This window comes from Sinocyclocheilus rhinocerous, unplaced genomic scaffold, assembly GCF_001515625.1.
Source record: "Sinocyclocheilus rhinocerous isolate Xijiao unplaced genomic scaffold, SAMN03320098_v1.1 scaffold2393, whole genome shotgun sequence".
NCBI classification, from domain to species: domain Eukaryota; kingdom Metazoa; phylum Chordata; class Actinopteri; order Cypriniformes; family Cyprinidae; genus Sinocyclocheilus; species Sinocyclocheilus rhinocerous.
In genome coordinates, this window is record NW_015635043.1 from 94,008 (window position 1) to 104,688 (window position 10,681).

General features: G+C 39.7%; 1 pseudogene; it reads right to left on the reverse strand.

Moving 5' to 3' along the window:
• The window catches only part of LOC107746334 (UHRF1-binding protein 1-like), a 48,053-nt pseudogene that overhangs the window by 7,819 nt on the left and 29,553 nt on the right, over nt 1–10,681 (reverse strand).

A 10,681-nucleotide genomic window follows, 5' to 3' on the forward strand; every position in this document is an offset into this window, starting at 1 on the left:
TTCTCCGTTACTGTCCACCACTGACGTCATCTGCCCAAATCTGCTTCCCTTTACAACAGTGAGCGCAAGCTAGATTAAAGTGATTATTACGTTTTGAATATGGATATTTTTCTTACAAAAACGCATCGATTCGCTACAGGAGGACTGTGAGAGCCATGTGAGACTTTTTTTTTTATGGATTGGCGCTTTTTATTTCACTTCTTTTGGACTTAAGCAATGCAACACCCGCTGAGTGGCATTAAACAGCTTGAAAGATCAAAGACAATTTTTAATATAACCCCGACTGGATTTGTCTGAAAGAAGAAAGTCATATACACCTAGGATGCCTCGGGGGCGAGTAAAACGCAGCCTAATTTTCAGTTTTGGGTGAACTAGCCCTTTAAGGTGTTTTAACTCTAAACTGTTGCTTCTGGCCAAAATATGAGTCCATAATCCATAATAAAGCTTCTTCCAGTGAAAAAGTCCATCCCCTCTTGTACTTTTACATTAAAATCCACTCACATATTTGTTTGGAACTGTTTTGGACAGTTTTCGTTTGTAAACGGTGCTTGATCTCTGCCGATTTCACTCAGACGAGACGACATTTTCACCAGAGAAGGCAAAATTATGGATTGAGGACTCGTATTTTAGACAGAAGCAACGATTTGAATTTAAAAACAACTTGATGGATTTGTTTCTATCAAACACATCTTTTCGCTTCACAAGATGTTAATTGATGGATTGGAGTCGTGTGGATTACTTGTGAATTATTTTGAAGTTTTTATCAATGCAAGGACACACCAAGCCGACTTCAAAAAAATAGTGACGACGAAACCAATGTTGTTGCCTCGCATCAACTGTGTCTAGACCAAAACGCTGCGCTTGAAAACAGACTACAGTCGACTGCAAACTAGCACGTGCCTTTTGTGCCTGCATGAGAGGAGTTAACTGTCTATATCAGCAGCTATCAATAGTATATATTCATCATTCAAAAGGAGAAACAGAAACAATATACAAGACATAAGCAGATATACGCAGACATACAAAACATAAACAAAGCAGTGCTTGCTTACCATTTTGAATAAAATGTTGATAATTTTCTTAATTTTAAGCGGCTCATGTTGTTATGAAAATATTATATATTATATAAAATACCATCGGCTTGGTGTGTCCCGGCCTTCAGCTGTTTGGACTCTCAATTCTGACGGCACCCATTCACTGCAGAGGATCCACTGGTGAACAAGTGATGTAATGGTGAACTATTCCTTTAATGATGTGTGATCTTATGAAACAGATGTGTCCAACATACTCGCATGTACGTTTGTCGACTTCTGAGAAGCTGAATTAGCACAAGGTCATTCAAACTGGTGCTGACAAGTGAAAGCGATCACTATTGGAATCTTGGGGATGTTTGGGCAGGAGATTCATGTAAACAGTGTTGTGCCTAAAGTTAATTTAAACAAAGCGGTCAAAAAAAGTGGCCAAATTATTATTTTGGTATTCACATTTATGGACACATTTAGCATCCTAACCCTGAGTCAGTGCCAGTCCCGCCAGCAGGTCTATGACTTTATGGTTGCCATGTTGTTTAGGCACAAGATCTTGGGCTTCCAGCGCCACCACGATATCTTCACCACACTTCTCCGTCAGGCACCCTATTCGCCTCAGACACAGAACTAACACAGACACCTGAAATAAAATCAGAGCGTTCATTAAAAATCACACAACCAACTAAGATCACAGTAAATGCTACTGATCAATCCTGAGCACTGATTGATTACTAAACTTCCCCTCGGCAATCACTAAAGTACTTGCCTCACTGGCATTAAAGCCCATGTTAAAACATGTTTACTGTGGGCAAATGTGATACAGACTCATGGTCACGTTATGCTTTCTTTGCCATATGGATTTTATAAGCACATGATAGTGAGCAAATGATTATCAGTTTTGGCAAATGAGCACGGCATTTAAGATGCACTTTCATGATGCATTTTTTGAAGTTCTTCCATGCAGAGAAAAAGTGGCAGGTGTTTAGCCATCTATATGTGCTACAGCACGCTAGATAAAACTCACCATATCTTGGGCAATGTCTTCTGTGCTCTGGGACAGAGAGCTGCTGAGGTCTGCTGACGACCCTTCTGTTCCTGGAGCTGGACTAACACAGCTGCCTGAGACACCCGTACCATTAGAACGCAACGACTCCACACCAGACTCTGAATCACAACAACACAAACACACATGACTTCAAGATACTGACAGCTCTGGTTCTAGTTCTTAAAATAAAAGTGCAACAACCAACTAAGATCACAGTAAATGCTACTGATCAACCCTGAGCACTGACTGATTACTAAACTTCCCCTCGGCAATCACTAAAGTACTTGCCTCACTGGCATTAAAGCCCATGTTAAAACACGTTTAGTGTGGGCAAATGTGATACAGACTCATGGTCACGTTATGCTTTCTTTGCCATATGGATTTTATAAGCAAATGATTATCAGTTTTGGCAAATGAGCACTGCATTTAAGATGCAGTTTCATGATGCATTTTCTGAAGTTTTTCCATGCAGAGAAAAAGTGGCAGGTGTTTAGCCATCTATATGTGCTACAGCACGCTAGATAAAACTCACCATATCTAATAAAGACCTAACGTAATCCATATGAATCGAGTGGATTAATCTGCAAATAATTTAATTTAGGCTTTTATTTACGTGTAACATTGCATATATCAACGTACATACATAGAGCACATCAAATATGGTAAAGAGAAGCTCAATGGTAGTTGCCTCACACGCAAGAACAAACCTCATTGGTTACTGTGTATCAAGCAAGTACGGTGAAGTTTACGTTATTTTATGTGCTCTAAATATTTCTGTTGATCAATGTTTATTTGCTTAAAAAAAAAGAATCACATCTGTCTATCACATAAAATGATCAAGTCTCTTCAGAAGACTTTGCTTAAACTGCTTGATTCATATGGATTACTTTTATGATGTCTTTATGAACTTATTGAATCGTCAAAGTTGTGGTCAACAGAGGGACAGAAATATCTCAGGTTTCATTAAATATATTCATTTGTGTTTTGAAGATGAATTAAAGTTGTATGGATTCATAACAACATGTGAGTGAGTAAATGATAAAAGCATTTTCATTTTTGTGTGAACTATCCCTTTAAGACTACAGGCCGTCGTACCAACAATGTGCAAATTTACTGTCTGTAACTATGCTTAAACTGCTTCAAATACAGTCCAATGTTCTTCCTTAAACCAAATACAGACATTCACTAGAATAGCCACAAGCAGTATCAGCTCTTTTCAATTATGTACTGTGTGCACTGCATGTGAGCTCAAAACATACATTGTTTCAAGCTTAAAGGGATAGTTCACCCAAAAATGAAAATTTGATGTTTATCTGCTTACCAAGCGATAGAATAGTTTTTTTTTATTTTTTATTAGCAGCTGAAAGAGATAAAATGTGAACAGTAAAATTATCTGTTTCAGCCACTATAAGAAATACCAGATTTTCCATATCAATGCAATCCTAAAATCAAGACCAAAACAATGCAGATGGCCTAAAGGTCTTACTTGTTTTGAGGAGTGAAGAGTTTAGTCATGCCAGATCCTCGGCTCAGGATGCTGAAGGCATCTTTCGTGATGGACACCACACCCTTGGTGAGATCCAGCGAGGCGCTGAGTGCGTCTTTGGTGACACATTTGGTGGCATTCAGGGCATTGGACAGCTCCCCCTCCAAGCTGAAAGTGGAGCTATGACGGGACAGTACTGCAGTTTTCCCTGGAGAGAGTGGAGGAGACGTGGAAGTAACAAAGGCCCGAGTTTCATCCATTCCTTCTTCAACAGCTTCGCAAGCCTCCTCTACCGAACCCTCTTGATCCTCATTCCCTCCCGTCCCACTGTCCTCCAGCAGGCCAGGCTCACCGGCATGGTGGGATGGCGAGAGGTCAGAGTCGGTCAAGTGTTCTCATCAGCCGGCGCGTGACGCGTCTTCTTCTTCCTTTACACTTCCATTATATGACTGACAGACTGCAACGGTTTGAGTTAAAAATCTTCGTTTGTGTTCTACTGAAGAAACAAAGTCACCTACATCTTGGATGCCCCCGGGGGAAGCAGATAAAAAACAAATTTCTCTACCGAACCCTCTTGATCCTCATTCCCTCCCGTCCCACTGTCCTCCAGCAGGCCAGGCTCACCGGCATGGTGGGATGGCGAGAGGTCAGAGTCGGTCAAGCTGGGACTGTCCGTTTCCTCAGGAGAACGGGCTTCTTCTTCTGGCTCGCATGTTGCAGGAGGAAGAAGTAGAGCAAGTTCTATCATTTCCATCAGGACTGAGACACAAACCGAAGGGGGATCTGACGGTTTGTGTTCAGGTTGTCCCAAACCCTGGACGTCCTTGGTCAAATCTCCAGCTAGTCGGGCAAGATAGTCCTTCATCCGCAAAAGGGCTACGAACTGGTAGTGGTTGAGCCACATTTTGACAGGAGTGATGGACTGGGCTAAGATATGGATGGAGGCCATGGTAGAGTTGACTAGACCCTTGGTTTGGTCAACTTTATTAGATATGACATCATTTACACCCTGTGGTGAATCTAGGAGGGATCGTTTGCTAGAACCGGTGGGGATTTTCGAATTGCCATCTATACTCGAACTATGAGAGTCTTTTTTGAAGGCAGAAGGGCAGCACATCCACAAAGACATGGCAAAGGGCTCCACAAAGGGAAGAGCTTTCCCTCTGGGCCCTCGACGAGCCCCTTCAAAGCCAAGAGCCACTCGGGACAAACTGACAGACCAGACGTCCTGAGAGCGAGAGGGGCGTTTGTGCGCTAATGACAGGGACTCGTTTTCCAGACAGTGTTGGAGGAATGCAGACGGCAGGGGATGGAGGACGCTCTGATCGAGAGGGAAAGGTTGGCACACCATGGAATGGAAGAAAGGGCGGGCGGAGAAGCTGCTGTAGGTGCTGTTGAGGTCCGAATGGGAACCATGAGGAGCATGGCGCGTGTTGCTGAGGACGATCTGAGGAAGACTGACGCTCAATGACTGTGGACGGTCTGGGTGATCCAGAATAGAGGATTCCAGAGGAATGATCAGCTGAACAGAGAGAAGTTTCAGCTAAAACACGTTATCGAAAGAACAAAGATGTCTGTTTTAGAATGGAGGCTTTCATGTTAAAGGGGTCATATGATGCGATTTCAAGTTTTCCTTTCTCTTTGGAGCATTACAAGCTGTTCATGAATAGATAAGATCCCTAAAATTGCAAAGACTAAAGTCTCAAACCCAAAGAGATATTCTTTATAAAATTAAGACTCGTCCACGCCCTCCTAAAACGCCTCATAACTTTCAATGAAAAATCAATGACCCTTCCAGGGTCAGTGAAAAATAGGAATGTCTATGATAAAGAAAAGGAAAAAGAGCACCAAAAGCTTCTACATCTATATTTCCTTTTACAAAACCCTCCTTTCAAAGCACATCAGATCTGCTGGTTTACCTTCAGCTGTGTTGCATCCAGGCGGACATCAATGTGTTCGTCCGCCTTGCTGCTGTCCTGGAGGTGGTAGAAGGCTTTGACCTGATCTAGCGTCTTGTGTAGACCCCGTGAGAACAGAGTCATCCACAAGACACTTGGAGCATCCAGATACAGCTGTAGACCATTCAGCTGGGCATAAAGATTAGAGCAGGGTACTAGAGAGAGAAAGGGCCAGTGGGAGGAAAACAAAAATTAGACTTAGATAAATGAAACCCTTTCCCACAACAAGAATGTGAGTTTTTAAATATGAATGATATGCATTAACCATAGTGATCAATGAACATGACAAATCATAGCTAACACACCAGGAAGTCCAGGGTTATCAGGGAAGTAGTATTCAGTGAACTGAAGGTGAATTGCAGGAGTGTTGTCTGGGAGATGTAAGGATTTGCGGTTGCAGGAGAGGAGAGACTGTGTTCTCTTGCTGTGACGGCCTCCAGTGGACACCTATAGCAACAGATTGGGGTTTTAATAACGGATGTGTTTTATTTATTTATCTTTTGACTTAAGCTTCTCAACTTGATCTGTAGAAGACTGTCATTGACGGGCAAATGCACAAGTTGGCTAAGATCTGGGACTTATGTAAAAGATGAGACGGTGGCCAGCTTTGTCCTACAGAGTGTTCTGGGCTTTAGTTAAATTTAAATTATTTTAAAAAGCAGAACTCATAGCCAGATACACTATCAATTTAAAAAAAATATTTTCTATTTTTATATATTTTAAAATGTAATTTATTCCTGTGATGCAAAGCTGAATTTTCAGCATAATTTCTCCAGTCTTCAGTGTCACATGATCCTTCTATAGAAATCATTCTAATATGAATTTGCTGCTCAAGCAACATTTCTTATTATGAATGTTGAATACGGTTGTGCTGCTTTATATTTCTATTTTTCAGGACTGCTTGATGAGTAGAAAGTTCAAAAGAACTACATTTATTAAGTACTGACCCCAATCATTTGAATCCAGGGTTGTCTGTGCCAGAACATTTAGAAATGGCAATTCCAGTTCCAAAAGTGAGCGGTTAAATCATTTCTTATACATGAGGGTAAGATTTATGACTTTTATTTCCACATTTTATCTGTTTTTCACACTGGATAACTTTGAGAACTGTAGCTTTAAGAGTACACACTTATGTCTCTTTTGAGCTACTGAGATAACTGTAAATACGAGAAAACGTTACACATGAATGTATCAAGAGATTCTTTACAAGCATTTTCTGAATTAGTGTAACGTGTCCAATTTCTCTCAATTAAATTTTCATCGTGCCCTTGAACTTCCCATTTCTGCTCTTAATTTGATAACCACAGCATAACCAAAGCATAACATCAGCAACACATCACATGCTGCTTTATCCTTGTGATGAAAAAGGGATGACATAAGCAGATTTCATTTGCCAGGCAAGTCTAATTTTGGACGGAACTGACTTGTATCACTTTAAAAGCGTGAGTATACAAGCTTGTGGTAAAAGAGCAAAAACAAATACAAAACATGTACTTCCTCTTTTAGCTGTCTGTGTATGCACAACAGAACAAAATAATTACAGATTTTTACAATAAAAGGTTTGCTGTAGACGGCTAAAGTGTTGTTCAAATTACACATTATCCACATATGGGATTCAAAAACTAAATTAAACCTGGAAATAAACAAAGGTAAACAATACTTTGAAAAATATTGCTTAAAATTAAATTTTAAAATACATTAAAATTACAACAAATGTACAACAGATGGACTTTTAATCTGCACAGTATATAAGAATATAAAGGCTGTCATTCTCAAGTGTGTTTCAATGATTTTGTATGTTTGTGTAGAGATGACTCAGACCTGATGGATGTCCAGGTCGTCTACACGGATCACCATACAGCTGGAGCGAAGTCTCTTCAGCGGGGTTCCTGAGGATGGGGCGGCTGCTGAAGTCCGCCGAGAGGTCGGAGTCCGTTCAGGACTGAAATTGGACAGTGATTCTCCATCTGCGTAACATAAAATAAGACCAATTCAATATTAAGAAACTAGCACAATAAAGCAAACAAAACCAGACATGCTCATGTCAAATACATCTATATATATATATATATATTTCTACATCTATATTTCCTTTTACAAAACCCTCCTTTCAAAGCACATCAGATCTGCTGGTTTACCTTCAGCTGTGTTGCATCCAGGCGGACATCAATGTGTTCGTCCGCCTTGCTGCTGTCCTGGAGGTGGTAGAAGGCTTTGACCTGATCTAGCGTCTTGTGTAGACCCCGTGAGAACAGAGTCATCCACAAGACACTTGGAGCATCCAGATACAGCTGTAGACCATTCAGCTGGGCATAAAGATTAGAGCAGGGTACTAGAGAGAGAAAGGGCCAGTGGGAGGAAAACAAAAATTAGACTTAGATAAATGAAACCCTTTCCCACAACAAGAATGTGAGTTTTTAAATATGAATGATATGCATTAACCATAGTGATCAATGAACATGACAAATCATAGCTAACACACCAGGAAGTCCAGGGTTATCAGGGAAGTAGTATTCAGTGAACTGAAGGTGAATTGCAGGAGTGTTGTCTGGGAGATGTAAGGATTTGCGGTTGCAGGAGAGGAGAGACTGTGTTCTCTTGCTGTGACGGCCTCCAGTGGACACCTATAGCAACAGATTGGGGTTTTAATAACGGATGTGTTTTATTTATTTATCTTTTGACTTAAGCTTCTCAACTTGATCTGTAGAAGACTGTCATTGACGGGCAAATGCACAAGTTGGCTAAGATCTGGGACTTATGTAAAAGATGAGACGGTGGCCAGCTTTTGTCCTACAGAGTGTTCTGGGCTTTAGTTAAATTTAAATTATTTTAAAAAGCAGAACTCATAGCCAGATACACTATCAATTAAAATTTTTTTAAATATTTTTACGATTTAAAAAAAATATTTTCTATTTTTATATATTTTAAAATGTAATTTATTCCTGTGATGCAAAGCTGAATTTTCAGCATAATTTCTCCAGTCTTCAGTGTCACATGATCCTTCTATAGAAATCATTCTAATATGAATTTGCTGCTCAAGCAACATTTCTTATTATGAATGTTGAATACGGTTGTGCTGCTTTATATTTCTATTTTTCAGGACTGCTTGATGAGTAGAAAGTTCAAAAGAACTACATTTATTAAGTACTGACCCCAATCATTTGAATCCAGGGTTGTCTGTGCCAGAACATTTAGAAATGGCAATTCCAGTTCCAAAAGTGAGCGGTTAAATCATTTCTTATACATGAGGGTAAGATTTATGACTTTTATTTCCACATTTTATCTGTTTTTCACACTGGATAACTTTGAGAACTGTAGCTTTAAGAGTACACACTTATGTCTCTTTTGAGCTACTGAGATAACTGTAAACACGAGAAAACGTTACACATGAATGTATCAAGAGATTCTTTACAAGCATTTTCTGAATTAGTGTAACGTGTCCAATTTCTCTCAATTAAATTTTCATCGTGCCCTTGAACTTCCCATTTCTGCTCTTAATTTGATAACCACAGCATAACCAAAGCATAACATCAGCAACACATCACATGCTGCTTTATCCTTGTGATGAAAAAGGGATGACATAAGCAGATTTCATTTGCCAGGCAAGTCTAATTTTGGACGGAACTGACTTGTATCACTTTAAAAGCGTGAGTATACAAGCTTGTGGTAAAAGAGCAAAAACAAATACAAAACATGTACTTCCTCTTTTAGCTGTCTGTGTATGCACAACAGAACAAAATAATTACAGATTTTTACAATAAAAGGTTTGCTGTAGACGGCTAAAGTGTTGTTCAAATTACACATTATCCACATATGGGATTCAAAAACTAAATTAAACCTGGAAATAAACAAAGGTAAACAATACTTTGAAAAATATTGCTTAAAATTAAATTTTAAAATACATTAAAATTACAACAAATGTACAACAGATGGACTTTTAATCTGCACAGTATATAAGAATATAAAGGCTGTCATTCTCAAGTGTGTTTCAATGATTTTGTATGTTTGTGTAGAGATGACTCAGACCTGATGGATGTCCAGGTCGTCCACACGGATCACCATACAGCTGGAGCGAAGTCTCTTCAGCGGGGTTCCTGAGGATGGGGCGGCTGCTGAAGTCCGCCGAGAGGTCGGAGTCCGTTCAGGACTGAAATTGGACAGTGATTCTCCATCTGCGTAACATAAAATAAGACCAATTCAATATTAAGAAACTAGCACAATAAAGCAAACAAAACCAGACATGCTCATGTCAAATACATCTATATATATATATATTTTTTTTTTTTTTTTAGTGTTTAGACTAGGAAATTGTAAGAACTGTAGCTGTTGAGAGAAAACGCTGAGGTAACATTAGCAGAAAAGGAACAAGTTGTGACACTTTGAAGTAAAAATTAAAACAAAACTGATGATGAATCATCCACCGTAACACCAACATTTATTGTTGGATTCGGGATGGGTAGCGTTTACCCTTGATTTTTTTGGCTGGTGAGTCTTTAGCGGACACATTTGGCTCTGAGTGAGGTCCAGGGATGCCCAGATCCTCCATCCTCCTCTGAAACTCCTGCAGCAGTTTGGCGGCCCACTGAGCACGAGACTCCATTGCCCCACAGTGATGCTCCCAGTGCCGACAGCCATCACCTGTACAACACAGCACATCTGCCTCTTATCCTACAGTAGACCTTTCACACAATACACTGACAGCAAACACAGTTAGAACCTAAACATGAAAGCTCTGATCAAAAGTTTGGGAAAAAATGAATGCTTTTATTCAACAAGGACGCATTATATTGATCACAAATGACAGCAAAGACATTTACAATGCTACAAAAGATTTCCATTTCAAATAAATGGTGTTTTTTAACTTTCTATTCAAAGAATCCTGAAGACTCATGGTTTCCACAAAAATATGAAGCAGCACAAGTGTTTTCAACATTGATAATTGTCAAGTGGTTTCACCATTTACAAAGTTTCAATGTGCAGAACTCTCCCACTTGATAAGACAGCCCACTACAAGAATTCCACCGGATTCCACTCATTGACCATACTTGCTTTCTTTTATTTTTTCAGATTTTTTGATGCAGTGATCAATCAGCCAGTCATTAGTCAAGCAGTCATTAGTCAAGCAGGTGAAAAACCTTTAGACAAATACAAACACCACTGTAAG